Genomic DNA, 17652 nt, shown 5'->3' on the forward strand with positions numbered 1-17652 from the left:
GGAGCAGGTGCGTAGGTTGGGAGTCCTTTTGGACCCGTCCTTGTCACTTGAGGCGCAGGTGGCCTCGGTGGCACGGAGTGCTTTTTACCAACTTAGGCTGGTGGCCCAGCTGCGCCCATATCTGGACAGGGAACATCTTGCTTCAGTTGTCCATGCTCTGGTAACCTCAAGGTTGGACTACTGCAATGCACTATACGTGGGGCTGCCCTTGAAGACGGTTCGGAAACTGCAGCTTGTGCAGAATGCGGCGGCCAGATTAATAACTGGGACCAAGCGGTTGCAACATGTGACACCAATCCTGGCCGGCTTGCACTGGCTGCCTATTCGTTTCCGGGCCCAATTCAAGGTGCTGGTTTTAACCTATAAAGCCTTACATGGCACGGGCCCACAATATCTGGTGGAACGTCTCTCCCGATATGAACCTACCCGGGCACTACGCTCAACATCGAAGGGCCTCCTCCGGGTGCCTTTTCAAAAAGACGCCCGGAAGGTGATTACAAGAAAGAGGGCCTTCTCGGTAGCGGCCCCCGAACTATGGAACACCCTTCCTGACGAGGTACGCCTGGCGCCTACTTTATTATCTTTTCGGCGCCAGGTGAAAACCTTCCTCTTTGCCCAGGCATTTTAAAATCATTTTAAATCATTTTAAATCTTAATATTTGTATCTTGTATCTTGTATTTGTATTTGATATTATTTAAGTTGGTTGTGTTTTGTCTGCTCGTCTAATTGTGTTTTTAAGGATTGTTTAAAACTGAAATGTAATTATATATTTTATTGTTTGTACACCGCCCAGAGAGCTTGCTACGGGCGGTATAGAAATCGAATAAAATAAATAAATAAATAAATAAATAAATAGCTCTGTGAGGGGAACGGGGGTCTTCTATCAACTCTCAGCACCCTTCATAAGCTGCAGTTCTCAGGTTCTTTGGGGGAACCCATTAATATTTATAGTGGTAAGATACTGCTTTAAATGTATACTGCAGATATTAAGAATTTTTATCTTATTAAGAATATTTATAACACTTTTCAACAAGAGGTTCTCAAAGCAGTTTACAGAATAGGGCAACAATTTCAACATCCCAAACTGGTCTTAACTCTAAGCTTCCACTCCAAGTACCTCTGCACCCTTCCTTGAGTGTTAAGATAGTCAAGTCTAATTATTTTAATGCATCTACTCTGGAATATGACTTGGGCTGCAATCCAGTACATATCTACTCAGAACTAAGCTCCATTGAATTGAATGGGACTTACTCCCAGGTATGTATTGGATTACAGCCTTAGCTGGACAAAATCCACATGTAACAAATCACCATCGCAGGGATACCACTCCATTACAAGCATAAGAAAATGTCCCACTTAGTATAAGAGCTTATATTGTAAGGACCAAGAAAGGCATTGCATTCCAGCAGACAGCAGACATTCTGTGGTTAATGAACTGCCCAGACTCTCTCTGTGTTTTAAAATATTATTTGTACATCTGCAAACCCCCAAGTATGCCGATAGTTCCATCTTATTCTTTGGTTTTGGCTACTGTCTTGTCAGCACCTACCACATGAGTGAGAGATGATGTGAAGGAATTCTGAAAAGTGGCCCTACCCATTGGCATTTGTGTGCAGGGGAAGGTGCTTCATAGATAACTGGTGTGGGGGACCTGTGGACCTCCAGATGATGCTGAACTACAGATCCCATCATCCCTGGCCATTGGCCATCTTGCTGGGTGTTGTAATCCAGCAACATCTGGAGGACCACAGGTTCCCCACATCTGATATATAGGGTTGTATCCATGGCTAGTCCCATTCAGAGTAGACCCACTGAAGTTAATAGACATGGCTAACTTAGCTCCATTATTTTCAGTGGGTCTGTTCTGAGCAGAAGTCAGTTGGCTATGACCCACAGTGTTTTGTTTTTTTAAAAAAATGTCTCATTATTTCAGATACATAAATGTTTCACATATTACATCCACAAAATGTTGACTGTAGTGCAGAATTAAAAGGTTTCCTGATACAACTGGCGTTGTTTCATTGGCAGACTATCTGTTAAAAGCTGTCCATTTCAGCTTTAGCCAGAACTTTTACTCTGTGGTCATTGGGATAGAAGCAAGTTTCTAAGCCAAAATAGTACCATATTTGCATTGTGTACAAAATTAACTGCATGTAGGAAAAATAGCACTTCAGGAAGGCGGTATGTTATACTAGCTTTCTCTGTTGTACTAGATTACTACTTGCAGGGAGGCCTTATTTTATTTTTACATGGGGGAGCTTTAAAGTAGATACACACCATAGGCAGAGGCAGGATGCTTCCAAATACCAGTTGCTGGAAATCACGGGGGAGTGCTCTTTGCACTCAGGTCCTGCTTGCAGGTTTCCCATAGGTATCTGGCTGGCCACTGTGAAAACAGGATGCTGGACTAGATGGGCCATTGGCCTGATCCAGCAGGGCTCTTCTTCAGTTCTTATGAACTGATACAGTCTAGAATTTTGCTCAGTCTGCCAATTCATTCTGTACAATGGGCAGACTTTGTTTTCCTGCTTATTATGCTTGAAGTGGAGTGAGAGCCCCTGGTTCCAAGGTATGAAATGTCAGTGTGTTCTTCCAAAGAAGGATCATAGCTCATGGTTGGTACAGCATCTGCTTTGCATGCAGAAGGTCCCAAGTTTACTCACTGGCATCTCTGACACACAGACAGTGTCTGCTGCTGTTAGTGCACGCCTGCTTCAGTGGCCCAAACTTCACCTGCCATCGAAAGCACCACCTTGCTTCTAGCAGTCGGCTGCAGAGACAAAATCTCACTCTGCACGAAAGAGGCTTTTCTTCTAAATGGCCTCTGTCAGCTTAGGAATTGCAAGTGTCAGTTCTAGTTTGCCGCCTTCCCCATTGTGTTGCTTGCTAATCACAGTGGCAGAGGACACGGGAATTGACAGGATTTGAGTTCCATGACGCAAGTACAGGGAATCCAGGTGTCTTGAACCTAATTAATAGCCAGCTAAAGCTGGAGATGCTAAGAAGGGTATACAAAATCCAGTGGGGCTGTCTATTAAGCATTCACCCTGATTTGTATGCACAAATGTGTAGGGAGGTTATATGACATCAGCTGTTTACTGAGCATTCATTCCAATTTGTTTGTGCGGACGTTATACGACATCACATCAAGCAATTGTTATCTTATACTTTCCAGTGGATTTTCACATCACTTTCCTTACTGCAAAAATGTCACTTTTTTCAACTGCACTACCTGGATTTGCCAGTATTCTGCTGAATCCTATGCACAAAATAGCAAATTTTGTTGTTATAAAAGCACCTGTTTTTATAGTTTGACAAAATATCATTTCATGACTACTGGTTCTGTGCAGGGAATGGTCCGTAGCTCCGTGGTAGAGTGCATGCTTTGTGTGTAAAAGCTTCCAGGTTTCATCTTTGACAAGTCCAGGTAGGATGGGAAAAGTCTCCTGTCAGAAGCCCTGGAGAGCAGCTGCTAATCAGTGTAAAGAATACTGACCTAGGTGGACCAATGGTCTGACTCAGTAGCAGTCCTATGTCATGCAGAAAAAAACCTTTAAAATGCCACCATTTTAAAGTGATCCCTTTTCAACACTTCTCAACAGTTCTGTACAACATGACTTCTAAAGGGGAACCCTCAGGGAACGTTCAGGATTTCTCGCACTGCATTAGCATGAGGCGTAAGTGCCGTCAGTTACAGGCATACTCCTCTGAAGAATGTCATCTCCTGGCTTCATCCACAGCTGGTCTAGAAGTGAACAGTGGGACCTTCTAGAGAGTGATGGTGATGCCCTGCCAGGCATAAAAGGACGAAAGAATACAGGATGCCCTACCTGGCGACAAGGAATATCTGAAGAAATTAAGTTTTGTCACAAAGTACTGGGTTAAACTAAGTTTCCAGATTTATAGAGAGCAGAAATGACCATGACTGCCAACAGGAATGTCAGTGTCGCAAGAGAGCTGGAGGAAGTAAAGTGCCTCGGGATAGTCTAGATCGATGTCTTCAAAGCTTTTTTATAAAATGTTTTTAAAGAGTTTTTGTTTTAATGTTTTCTAAAGTCTGTTTTTTATGATGTTTTTAGTGCTTTTGTTTGCCATCCTGGGCTCCTGCTGGGAGGAAGGACGGGATATAAATTAAATAATAAATAAATAAAAATGGTTAATGTTTGCTGTTGTGTGGTATTGATAATCAGCTTACATAAGGCTCTGGCAGGACTCTCCCCCAACCTGCCAGGTCCCACCTTTACTGGTCAGATCTTCATGTGGCAGTGCTCCTGATCTGCAAGGTTCTACAACCCCATAAGGTAGGCCATTACCTCCATATCACAAGTGAAATGGGGCTAAGGTAAAGCAAGTGACTTGCGGATATTTGAATCCACAACTCCCCATTTCCACCACCCTTAGTTACTATACCACACCAACTGTTCCCATGTTATGCCAGGCCCACCATTAGCAATTATTTAGGGATCCTGGTCTTATTCCTCATAACTTGAACCAGGAAAGGCTAACCATCTCAGATTTCCTGGTTTAAGGGAAAAGACAAACTCATACAGGTGGTTACTGCAAGGACTGCAATCTTCCATCCCACTCAGGAGGCCCTGGTGCTCTTAACAGCAGCATAGTAGGCAGAAATTCAACAGGTGGATCTTTCTCCAAATTCAACTCTAGGGACACTTTCACCCCTGAATTTTTGCAACTGACGCAGCATCTCTGATGGGTTGGAGGGGTAGCAGCAACAGTAAGTGATACTTTTTGATTACAGAACAATAATACTTCTCAGTACCTTTCATGCCACTCAAGAGGCAATGGGTGAGATATGCAGGTGGTGATTCTGCGCGATATTCAGTGCTAGCCCTGCTCAGATTAGACCCATTGAAGTTAATTGACATGACTAACTTAGGTTTATTAATTTCATTGTGTCTACTCTGAGTAGGATTTAGTTGAAGAAAGCCCTTCACATAGCATAGTTAAACTATGGAATTCACTTCCATAGGAGGCAGTGATGACCACCAACTTGGATGGCTTTAAAAGAGGAGGCTGTGCTCTGCCTCCACGATCAGAGGCAGAATGCTTCAGAATACCAGTTTCTGGAAACTGAAGGAGGGGAGAGTGGTCTTGCCCTGAGGTCCTGCTTGCGGGCTTCCCATAGGCATCTGGTTGGCCATTGTGAGAACAGGATGTTGGACTAGATGGGCCCCCTTTGGCCTGATCCAACACGCTCTTACATTCTTATGAATGCAATCCAGTCATGTGCCATTCTCTAGAATCCACCTGCTCATATGAAACTGACCATGACCAGTTTGGACCTTTGAGATATTTCACCCTGGACTATTTATTTTGACTGGCAGCAGTTATAAAATGTCACAGGTAGGAGGAATTTCCTGCACCTGCTCTCCAAGACCTTTTTTAGCTGGAACTGCTGGGATTTTACCTGTGACATACTGCATGCAAACACTCAGCGATGACCCCACTTCGGAATAGCCTCAATGCCAACAGGAGAATGAATTTTCTTCTGTTCATACAATTGTCACCGTTTTATTTGTGTGGTACTGTGAAAAGAGCAGTAAGTAGCTTCACTTGGCCTGATGGTGGATCACTGTGGCAGCTTAATGGGATGATCCCAGCTTGTAGTATTACAAGAGAGGGAGAAAAACTAATTTCTGTACACTATGAATTGGCTATGCTGGCTGAGGCTGATGGGAAGTGAAATCCAACATCTGAAGGGTGACACTATGGCTACCCCTTCACCTATCATGTTGCCCCCTTACTTACTTTGTTTCTAAACTGAAAAGCTCCAGCCACAGTATCCTTTCCTCGTCAGTAACTTGCCCCAGCCTCCTGACTGTTTTGTTGCCCTTTTCTGCACCACCTCCTTACAATGAAGGACATACCATTTATCAAGCAGAATACCATTCTATTAATTAGGAAATCTATGTAGCAGCATGATAAAGTATGGATACCAGTCCAGCAGAATGGACAGGATCACAGCAGGCATAAAGAGGTGTTGCATTCTGCCCTGTTCGTGGACTTCCTTGGAGAAGAGTCATAGCTCAGTGGCAGAGCATCTGCCTTGCATGCAGGATGTCCCAGGTTCAATCCCCAGCATCTTCAGTAGGACTGGGAATGTCCCCTTGCCTGAAACCCTAGAGAGCCACCTGCCTGTCAGGGTAGACAATAATGAACTAGATGAACCAATGGTCTGACCCAGTATAAAGCAGCTTCCTACGATCCATAGACTTATACTAGACGATTGGCCCATCTAGCCCAGTATTGTCGACAATGACTGCTAGCAGCTCCCCAGGGTTTCAGGCAAGAGTCTTTTCTTGGTATCTGCCGCCTGAGGCGGTTGCATCAGTCTAACTGTAGGGCTGGCCCTACAGGTGTCTTCCTCCATCTGAAGGATTTGCCTGTCGTGGGTTTGCATCAGGCAGAGCACAGCAGTTGCTGCTGAGTGAATTATGCCTGGGCATGTTACTGCAGATTTGTTTTAACCCTTTCACCTTTGACCCCAATCTAGCTTCGGAAGGGACACTGGCCTATCCAGATGTGACGGTAGCGTAATCTTAGAACCGTGGTTGTGTTGCACAGCTTTGAGCAGGGTAGAAGGGGTGGTAGAAGGGGCAGAAGAGGGGCGGTAGAAGGGGCAGAAGAGGGGTGCTGAATCCCTTCCCTGCCTGCCACTCCCCCCCCCAAACTTTTCCACCCAGCCATGCTTTTTCCAGTCTCAAAGCCCAGCTGGGAGAAATGCAGGAGGCAGGGGTTCCAGGGGGCAAGTACAGGAGGCAGTGCCAGTTCCAGGTATTGGGAGGGGCAGTTTTGGGCACAAAACTCATAATGAGCTCCCTTTCTCCATACCATTGTTGCAGGGGACCATTTACTTACTGCTCACAGGAACCGAGGAAGCTGTTTTATACCAAGTCAGACCATTAGATCTGGGCTCCTGCTGGGAGGAAGGGTAGGATATAAATCAAAATAAATAAATAAATAAATTAGTCCATCTGACTCAGTATTGTCTACACTGACTGGCAGCAGCTCTCAAGGGATTCATAGAATCATAAAGTTGGAAGGGGTCTTGTAGGCCATCAAGTCCAACCCCCTGCTCACAGCAGGAAATCCACAGCTAGAGCATCTCCCGCAGATAGCTGTCCAGCCTCTGCTTGAAGACATCCAGCGAAGGGGATCCCACCACCTCCCTAGACAGTCGGTTCCATTGCTGAACTGCCCTTACTGTCAAGAAGTTCCTTCTAATGTCCAATCTGAATCTACGTTCCTGCAACTTAAAACCATTAGACCTAGTCCTACCCTCTGGGGCAGCAGTGAACAAATCTGTACCCTCCTCTATGTGACAGCCCTTCAGGTACTTAAAGAGTGTAATCATGTCGCCCCTCAGCCTTCTCTTCACCAGACTGAACATGCCAAGTTCCTTCAACCTTTCCTCATAAGACTTGTTCTCCATACCGGCTATCATCCTCGTCGCCCTCTTCTGAACCCACTCTAACTTGTCTATATCTTTCTTAAAATGAGGCGCCCAGAACTGAACACAGTATTCCAGATGAGGCCTGACTAATGCAGAATATAGTGGGACTATTACTTCCCTCAACCTGGAAACTATAGCTCTGTTTATGCAGCCCAAAACCACGTTTGCCTTTTTTGCCGCAGCATCACACTGCTGGGTCATGTTCAACTTGCGATCCACTACAATTCCAAGGTCCTTCTCACACGCACTACTGCTAAGCCGGGTATTTCCCATCCTGTACCCGTGCATTTTGTTTTTGTGGCCTAAATGCAGAATCCTGCATTTGTCTTTATTGAATGTCATTTTATTAATTTCAGCCCAATTTTCTAGTCTATCCAGGTCCCTTTGGATTTTATTCCTGTCTTCCATTGTGTTAGCTATCCCTCCCAGTTTCGTATCATCCGCAAACTTCATAAGGCTTCCCTCCACCCCATCATCTAAGTCATTGATAAAAATGTTGAAGAGTATTGGCCCCAGGACAGAACCCTGTGGCACTCCACTTGAAACCTCCTTCCAGTCCGAAGCAGAGCCACCGACAACTACTCTTTGAGTACGGTTTCCAACCAGTTGTGAATCTACCTGACAGTATTTCCATGTAGTCCGCATTTGACGAGTTTGCTAATCAAAAGGTCGTGGGAGACTTTGTCAAATGCTTTGCTAAAATCTAGATAGATGACATCTACAGCATTTCCACCATCTACTAGGCTAGTGACCCGATCAAAAAAAGAGATGAGATTAGTTTGACAGGATTTTTTCTTGACAAACCCATGCTGGCTCCTTCTAATCACAGCATTGTCATCTAGATAGTTGCCAATGGACTCTTTTATTATCCGTTCTAATATCTTTCCCGGTATTGAAGTCAGACTGACCGGCCTGTAATTCCCCGGATCTTCTTTTTTACCCTTTTTAAAGAGCGGGACGACGTTTGCCCGTCTCCAATCATCAGGCACCTCTTCCGTTCTCCAGGATTTCTCAAAGATGATGGCAAGAGGTTCCGAGAGTACATCAGCAAGTTCCTTCAATACTCTGGGATGCAGTTCATCAGGCCCTGGAGATTTGAACTCATTTAGGTTAACTAGGTATTTCCTGACTATCTCCTTATCAATCTCGAACTGCAATCCCGACCCCTTCCTGAGATTACTACCGATGCAAGGTTGCACACTGTTCCCTTTTTGAGAGAAAACGGAGGCAAAATAGGCGTTGAGCAGTTCTGGCTTTTCCTTGTTATCTGTCAACATTTTGCCATCCTCATTGAGCAGCAGTCCCACCGTTTCCTTGGTCTTTCTCTTGCTTCGAACATATCTGAAAAACCCCTTTTTGTTGTTCCTCACTTCCCTCGCCAGCCTCAGCTCATTCTGGGTTTTAGCTTTCCTTACGCTATTCCTGCAAGCCTGAGCCGCTCGTCGGTACTCTTCCTTGGTGATGCGTCCTTCCTTCCATTCTTTATACATGCTCTTTTTTATTTTTACCTCCTCCACCAGTCTTCCGTGTAGCCACATTGGCTTTTTCTGATGTCTTCCGTTTTTCTTCCTCTTTGGAATTGTTTGCGATTGCGCTTTTTGTAATACGTTCTTCATGAACTCCCACACTTCTTGGGCTCCTTTTTTCTTTAGTCTATCTAGCCACGGGATCCTACCCATCATTTCCCTGAGCTTGCTAAAATCGGCTTTTCTGAAATCCAAGGTCCATGTTTGACTATATTCTTCTTTGGCTTTCCCCAGAATCACAAATTCCAGCATTACGTGGTCACTTTCCCCCAAGGTACCGACCGCTTTAATTCCCGTGACCAATTCGTCCGTGTTAGTTAAGATCAGGTCCAGGATTGCCGATCCCCTTGTTCCTTCTTCTACTTTTTGAAAGAGGAAATTATCAGCAAGGCCCATCAGGAATTTGTTGGCGGCTTTGTGCTTCGCAGAGTTTGTCTCCCAGCAGATATCTGGGTAGTTGAAGTCCCCCATCACTACTACTTCTTGCCCCCTTGAGATTTCAGAGATTTGTTTGAGAAAGGCCTCGTCTACCACCTCTTCTTGGCCAGGGGGTCTGTAGTAGACACCTACTACCATGTTGGTTTTATTTGTTTCTCCATTTATTTTTACCCAAATGGTCTCTACCGGACCCCTTTGTTCGCTCTCTTGGATTTCCATAGAGGTGTATTTGTCTTTGACGTATAACGCTACTCCCCCTCCTTTTCTGTTGCTTCTATTCTTTCTGTAGAGTTTATATCATTGAATGGCTATATTCCAATCATGGGAGTCATCCCACCAAGTCTCTGTTATCCCTATGAAGTCATATTTGCCTTGATGCACTAAGACTTCAAGCTCCCCTTGCTTGTTTCCCAAGCTCCACGCGTTGGTATATAGACAGCAGAAGTCTCTTTTGTCCTGATTGGATTCTTCCGTTAATATACCGTGAGCTTTGCCGTGCATCCCTTTCTCTCTCCCAGTGTCTCCTGTACCCTTCAAATCATTGTGTTTACAACCCGCTGTCTTTGGATCGGTATTTAAGCTATCATCTCCATCCCCCAGAGGCTTTAGTTTAAAGCCCTTGTCATGGCCCCGTCAGAGGACTCCTCAGATGAGGACGACTCGGGAGTAACAGCAGCAGACCCAGGAGCAGCAGGAGACACGGAGGAGCCTCCTGAGAATCCAGCTCCTTCTGCCCCTCAGCTGCAGAGCACCCCAGGGACAGCAGAGGCCCTGCAGCCAGACACAGACAGTGAACAGGATACTCCCCCTTCACCTGCAGAACGTAGACAGCAGAAGGTCAGGCAGAAGAGAGGCAGGCCTGTCTCCTTAAGGCCCAAACGCTGAGGGCTCACACCTGCTGTCCATCCTGCTCTTTATAAGGCACACCTTGGCTGCAGCTTGTTGCTGACTGCAACGTCAGGTGTGGCTTTGTGTAGACCTAGTTTCCCTGCAGCATCTCTTTGACTGACCTCCTTGGCAATTGATCCCGGACCTCCACTGACCTCGCTTCTGGACTTCTGACTCGGCAAGTATGCTCCGGATAGGCCTGGCAGATTTACAACCCGACTGCTGGCTAAGGACTTTCCTTCCCAGGAATTTCCAGGCCCCCCGGACACTGCTGATGCAGTGTAGAGCTGACAGTTTGCAGTCAGCCCAAACAAAGCAGGCAACAAAGGAGTGGGGGAAGTGCTGACCATGGAGCAACTCCAGCAGGAAAACTTGCTCCTTCGCTCACAAGTAGACCAGCTGCTGTTGGCCGTCCAAGGCTTGCAAACCCAGCTAGCAGCAGCCCCACCCCCTCTCCCTACAGGGAGAGCCAAGTGCCCTGTGACTCTCCCAGAGAAATTTACTGGGGCTTCCGACCAGCTCTCAGCCTTCTTGGCCCAGGCCCAGCTCTTCAGGGAGTTACGCCCAGAGGCATTCCCAGATGATAAGACCCGGGTGGGATTCTTGATTAACCTCTGCACCGGGGCAGCAGCTAGATGGGCCACGCCCCTGCTCCTCGAGCGGAGCCCCGTGCTCATCGACCTAGCCGCCTTCACCAGAGAACTGAAGGCTATGTTCGAGGACCCAGTCCAATCTGCCACAGCCAACCGCCGGATACGCAGGCTGCGGCAAGGCCGACGCCCCTTGGGGGAATATGTAACAGACTTTCGTCTATTGCAACAAACCCTGGGCTGGAACGAAGCCGCTCTCATGGACCAGTTTCAGGAGGGGCTGTCGGATGAGCTCCTGGATGAGCTAGCTAGGGTGGAGCGCCCTGGAACCCTGCAAGCCCTCATACGCCTGTGTCTCCAGATTGACGGGAGGCTGGAAAGCAGGCGTGCTGCCAACCGACCCCGGCCAGTCTACAGAGCATCAGCCCCAGTGGCTGGGCCCTTGGAGCCTGTCGGCAAGGACCCTACACCCCCGGCAGAACCGATGCAGCTGGGAGGGGCTCGGCCACATCTCTCTGTGGCCGAAAAGCTGCTGACGCCGGCAACAGGGCCTCTGCCTGTATTGCGGGGCCCCGGGACATTTTGCAGCCCAGTGTTCCGCGAAACGACCCACAGCCCCTGCCTCGGGAAACGCCCATGCCCCGGCCTTCACAGGCCCCTGAGCCGGGGCAACCTCATGGTTCAAGGGGCCTGCCACCTCAGTTCCTCACCGCCCAAGCATCTGACCGTGTTGATCGCACTGACAGTCCCCGGAAGGGGGACCCTACAAGTACCCGCCATGCTGGACGCAGGATCCACCAGCAATTTTATGGATGTGTCCTTTGCCAAGCTCCACCGGGTTCCTAGTCAACCCATTCACCGCCCCCTTCTGGTGGAGACTATTGATGGCCGGCTTCTCGCCTCGGGCCCTGTAGTACAGGAGACAGTGCCGTTTGACATGGCCCTGGGGGAGCACGAGGAAAGCCTCCAGTTCTACCTGGCTGCTGCACCCCACTTCCCAGTCGTGCTGGGCCTGGCATGGCTCCAGCAGCATGACCCCATCATCCAGTGGTCCACGGGCCGACTGACCCTCGGATCCCCCCATTGCCAAGCCAACTGCTGGAGGCCGAAGGAGCGCATCCTGATGACCCAGGAGGCAAGCTCCATGCCCGAGGCCTTACCGGAACAGTACCGGGAGTTCGCGGATGTGTTTGGGAAGCAAGAGGCAGACCAGTTGCCGCCCCATCGTCCTTACGACTGTCCCATTGATCTGCTCCCCGGAGCCAAGATTCCCGTGGGCCGGCTTTATTCCCTGTCAGAACCCAAACTGGCAGCCCTCAGAGAGTTCCTCGACAAGAACCTGCGCCGAGGGTTCATTCGCCCTTCCACGTCCCCTGCAGCCGCCCCTGTCCTCTTTGTCAAAAAGAAATGTGGGGAACTCCGGCTGTGCAATGACTACCGCGCCCTCAACCAGATTACAGTTCGGAATCGCTACCCTCTGCCCCTGATCCCAGAACTGTTAGAGCGGCTGCGGGGCGCTCGCATTTTCACCAAACTAGACCTGAGAGGGGCCTACAACCTGGTGCGTATGCGGGAGGGCAGTGAGTGGAAGACGGCCTTCCGCACCCGTTATGGGCACTTTGAGTACACCATGATGCTGTTTGGCTTGTGCAACGCTCCTGCCGTCTTCCAGCACTTCATGAACGACATCTTCCGGGACCTCCTAGACCGCTTCCTGGTGATCTACTTGGATGACATCCTGATCTACTCGCGGAACCCCTCAGAACATAAGGAGCACGTTCGAGCGGTGCTGCAGCACCTGCGGGAGCACCGCCTCTTTGCCAAACTCGAAAAATGCGCCTTTGACCTCACGACCGTGGATTTCCTAGGCCATCGGATCTCGCCCTCGGGTATCCAGATGGACCCCGCCAAAATTGAGACCATCCTCCACTGGGCCGCTCCGCGAAGCCCCAAAGATGTGCAGCGCTTCTTGGGCTTCGCCAACTATTACCGCCGGTTCATCTCCCACTTCTCCGAACTCACCACGCCCATATCAGACCTGCTTCGAGGCAAAGAGAAGTTTGTTTGGACCGAGGCCGCTCAACAGGCCTTCCGGCGCCTCCAACACGCCTTTACATCTGAACCCATCCTCCAGCAACCCGACCCTACCTGACCTTACATAGTGGAGGCCGATGCATCGGATAAGGCAGTGGCAGCGGTCCTACTTCAGCCGGTCGGGAGCAAGCAGTCCCTGCTCCCCTGTGCGTTCCACTCCCGGAAACTCAACGCTTCGGAACAGAACTACACCATTTGGGAGAAGGAGTTACTGGCCATCAAAGTAGCCTTCGAGACCTGGACTTCCGGGAAGGGTGACTTAGCCTGTGCCTGCTTTTGAGACGGGCTCCTGCCTCAAAAGAAGCTTATTCAGATATATCAGTCAGTTTTTTCTTTTTTTTTGACTGATTAAACTTCTCCCGGGTAGGGAGAAACGAAGAGATTAACCTCAAAGCCTATTTTTGTTGGGACGACCAGATCTCATTAATTTATGGGACGAGGTCCAGCCGACGAAGGTGGGACGGATTTTCAACAGCAAGCTCTATCTGATAAAGCGAACGTTCATCTTATCTTCTAAGAGAGAACGCACTAACAGGCAAGCACCCTTCTTTCTATATTTTTCTTTTACTTGACTTAAATTGTTGCTGTTTAAAAGAGATTTGCCAGATTGATCGGTTTTTGACATCTCACTGGGGAGCCATAACTTCTCTCTGCTACGCACTAATTAATAGCTTATCTCTGTTTTTGTTGCAAAAAGCTGTCCTGGATTTGCATTCTAAAGATATACACAGAAGAGGGATTTCTATTCCAGATTTTTATTTTGAAGAATATTATATTGTCTGAGACTACTCTCTTTTTGGTCTATTTTATTTTGACGAATCTGTTTTCTGACGACTGTCATTAATTGTTTCGATCCTGGGAACTGCATTTTGTTTACTTAACTATGGAGAGATAAGGCTGTCTGCTCTGTTTATACTGTGATGTCACCAAGTTTGGAGTATTAACCCAATTGTTGCTGAAATAAGAAGTGGTTTTCCTATATTTTTCTTTTAAAATGGCAATTAAGAAAGTGGCTGAGAATCTGGAAATAACTATGTTTCAGAAAATAATGGATGAGATTGAGATAACGAAACAAAACCTGCGACAGGGTTGTAAGGAGTTGAAAATTGAATTGAGTAAAATGACGCAGGAGATTAAAGATATAGGGGTCCCTGTGAGAGAGGTGACCCTGGAAGGGGTCCCTGTGAGAGAGGAGACCCCGGAGATTGGAACAAACGTGGAACAGGAAAAAGATTTGGAGTCTATGGACTTTAGAAATAAAATCTATTGTTTGGAGACACAGGAGATTAAAGACATAGGGGTCCTTGTGAGAGAGGAGACCCTGGAGACTGGAACAGGGGTCCCTGTGAGAGAGGAGACCCTGGAGACTGGAACAGGGGTCCCTGTGAGAGAGGAGACCCCGGAGATTGGAACAAACGTGGAACAGGAAAAAGATTTGGAGTCTATGGACTTTAGAAATAAAATCTATTGTTTGGAACTCAATGTTATCTCTGAAGAAATTAATGAAGATTCTAGAGATAAAGTTATCAATGGCATGGATAATCTTCTGGACTGGAATGACGTGATGGAGCCCAATATAGAGAAAATCTATGGAATTAACTGCAGCCATGTGACAATGGAAAAACTTTCAAGAGATGACCCAGTGTATTTTGAAAAAAAGAACAGAGATATGATTTTACAGCAGTATTTCAGCAACCTATTCAGAATGGATGGCAAGAAAATATTTGGGATAGAGGTAATTCCCATCAGACTCTTACTATATGACTATGGCTTTGACAGCAAGATTATTATGGAATACTGATAATGGAAGATTGGATACTGAAATTACTGGACTTAACAAGACTACTGAAGATGGAAGATGGAAAATGGAACTAATAGGGATAATAGAACAATGGCTACTGAAATTACTGAACCTAACAGATTCTGATGTGATGGATTAATTGAAATGTTTATTTTGACTATGGTTATGACAATAAGATTATCATAATTAGTAATGAGATGGATTAATCGATATGCTTATCTGGAAAAAAAAAATTGATAGATATATTTCTTAAAGAATTGAAACCTCTCTTTGACTTTTTGTGGAAAGAATAAAGTAATGTTTATGAGATTTGATGATTAAGTAAGATAACTATTGGAGGAAAGTGATTTTATAATATGACTTAAGAGACAGGATTGTTATATATTATAGACTTATAACTGATCTGATCTTTGACAAATGGGAAGTCAATATTTTACTCTTTATTTTTTATTTTTATTTTTATTTTTATTTTTATTTTTTTTTTTTGTTTAACTATTTTTGATTTTGTTTTTTGTCTTTGAATGTTTTATGATTTCGTCTTGTATGTTTTATGAAAATTTGAATAAAAATTATTGAAAAAAAAAAAAAGTAGCCTTCGAGACCTGGCGTCATCTCCTGGAAGGGGCACGCCATCCGGTCCAGGTACGAACAGACCACCGAAACCTGGAGCACCTGCTGAACCAACGCCAGATCCGGTGGTCCCTGTTTTTCTCCCGGTTCCAGTTCACGGTCACCTACCTCCCTGGCCGCCGAAACACCCTAGCAGATGCGCTCTCTCGCAAGCCAGAATACCGAGCCGAGCAGGTCGATCACCCCCTTCGCCCAATTCTTCGCCCAGAGAACTTCGCCGCTACCAACCAGCCACAACCCCTCCTGGACCGGGTGCAGGAACAGCAGCAAAAGGACCCCTACGCCCTGGCCCAGCAGCGAGAGCTCCAGTCGGGGATGCCCGCCCGGGACAGCCCCTTTTCCTTGCAGCAGGGCCTCTTGTATCACTGGAACCGGTTGTACGTTCCCCCGGGAGCTCTGCAGGGAGAGGTGCTCCACCTCTGCCATGACAGACAGCCGGCAGGGCATTTTGGAACGTATAAAACCCTCCACCTGGTCCTACGGGATTTCTGGTGGCCCCGGGTCCAAGCGGACGTCAAGGACTATGTAGCGGCCTGTGATACCTGCCAGCGAGCCAAGAGCCACCCCGGCAAGCCCCCGGGGCTCCTGCTCCCACTGCCTACCCCCCCCGGGCCCTGGCGCTCGGTCTCCCTGGATTTTATCACGGACTTACCGGCCTCCCGGGGAATGACCACCATCCTCATAGTCGTAGACCTGTTCACCAAGATGGCCCATTTCCTCCCCTGTGCCGGCCTCCCCTCTGCCTCAGAAACTGCGCAACTGTTCTTGAGCCAGGTTTTCCAGTTACACGGCCTCCCCGACCACCTGATCTCTGACCGAGGAGTCCAGTTCACCGCCCGGTTCTGGCAGGCCCTGTTTCGGGCCCTGCACGTCCAGATCCACTTGTCCTCCGCCCACCACCCTCAATCAGATGGACAAACAGAACGTACCAACGCCACCGTCGAACAATACCTGTGGTGTTACACCTGCTTCCAACAGGACAATTGGGTGGATCTGTTACCACTGGCGGAGTTCGCGTATAATAACTCCGTGCATGCCTCCACGCGCCAGACCCCGTTCTTTGCCTCTTACGGCTACCACCCCCGATTCTTCCCCTCAGTGCGACCCCCGTTGCCGGTCCCCGCTGCGGATGTCATGCTGCAGGAGTTGCAAGCCCTGCAGGCAGTCCTGAAGGAGCAGCTGGAGCAGGCCAAGGACGCGTATAAGCGCTTTGCTGACCGCCACCGCCAACCAGGCCCGCCGCTGAAGGTAGGCGACCGGGTATGGCTCTCAACCAAATTCCTGCGTTCGCAACGGCCGTCTCACAAGCTGGAGGCTCGGAATGCAGGTCCCTTCCGGATCACCCAGCAAATTAACCCGGTGGCGTTCCGGCTCCAACTCCCTGCCTCCTTCCGCATTCACCCTGTCTTCCATAGATCACTGCTGACTCCCGCTCTCCCGCCTCACCCCTTGGGTAGTAAACCATGGCCCCCACCACCGATACAAGTCAACGGGGAAGAGGAATTCAAAGTGGCGCAGATCCTGGACTCCCGGAGGCATCGGGGCCGCCTCCAGTACCTCATAGACTGGCAGGGGTACGGCCCTGAGGAACGCTCATGGGAAGATGCGGCGCAGGTGCATGCCCCTCGTCTGGTCCGGCGCTTCCACCAGCGCAACCCGGATAAGCCGGGCCCCGGCGGGAGGCGGAGGGTTGGTCGTGGGGCGGGGGATAGTGTCATGGCCCCGTCAGAGGACTCCTCAGATGAGGATGACTCGGGAGTAACAGCAACAGACCCAGGAGCAGCAGGAGACACGGAGGAGCCTCCTGAGAATCCAGCTCCTTCTGCCCCTCAGCTGCAGAGCACCCCAGGGACAGCAGAGGCCCTGCAGCCAGACGCAGACAGTGAACAGGATACTCCCCCCTCACCTGCAGAACATAGACAGCAGAAGGTCAGGCAGAAGAGAGGCAGGCCTGTCTCCTTAAGGCCCAAACGCTGAGGGCTCACACCTGCTGTCCATCCTGCTCTTTATAAGGCAACACCTTGGCTGCAGCTTGTTGCTGACTGCAACGTCAGGCGTGGCTTTGTGTAGAGCTAGTTTCCCTGCAGCATCTCTTTGACTGACCTCCTTGGCAATTGATCCTGGACCTCCACTGATCTCGCTTCTGGACTTCTGACTCGGCAAGTACGCTTCGGATAGGCCTGGCAGATTTACAACCCGACTGCTGGCTA

Source organism: Rhineura floridana, chromosome 12 (genome assembly GCF_030035675.1).
Source record: "Rhineura floridana isolate rRhiFlo1 chromosome 12, rRhiFlo1.hap2, whole genome shotgun sequence".
NCBI lineage: Eukaryota > Metazoa > Chordata > Lepidosauria > Squamata > Rhineuridae > Rhineura > Rhineura floridana.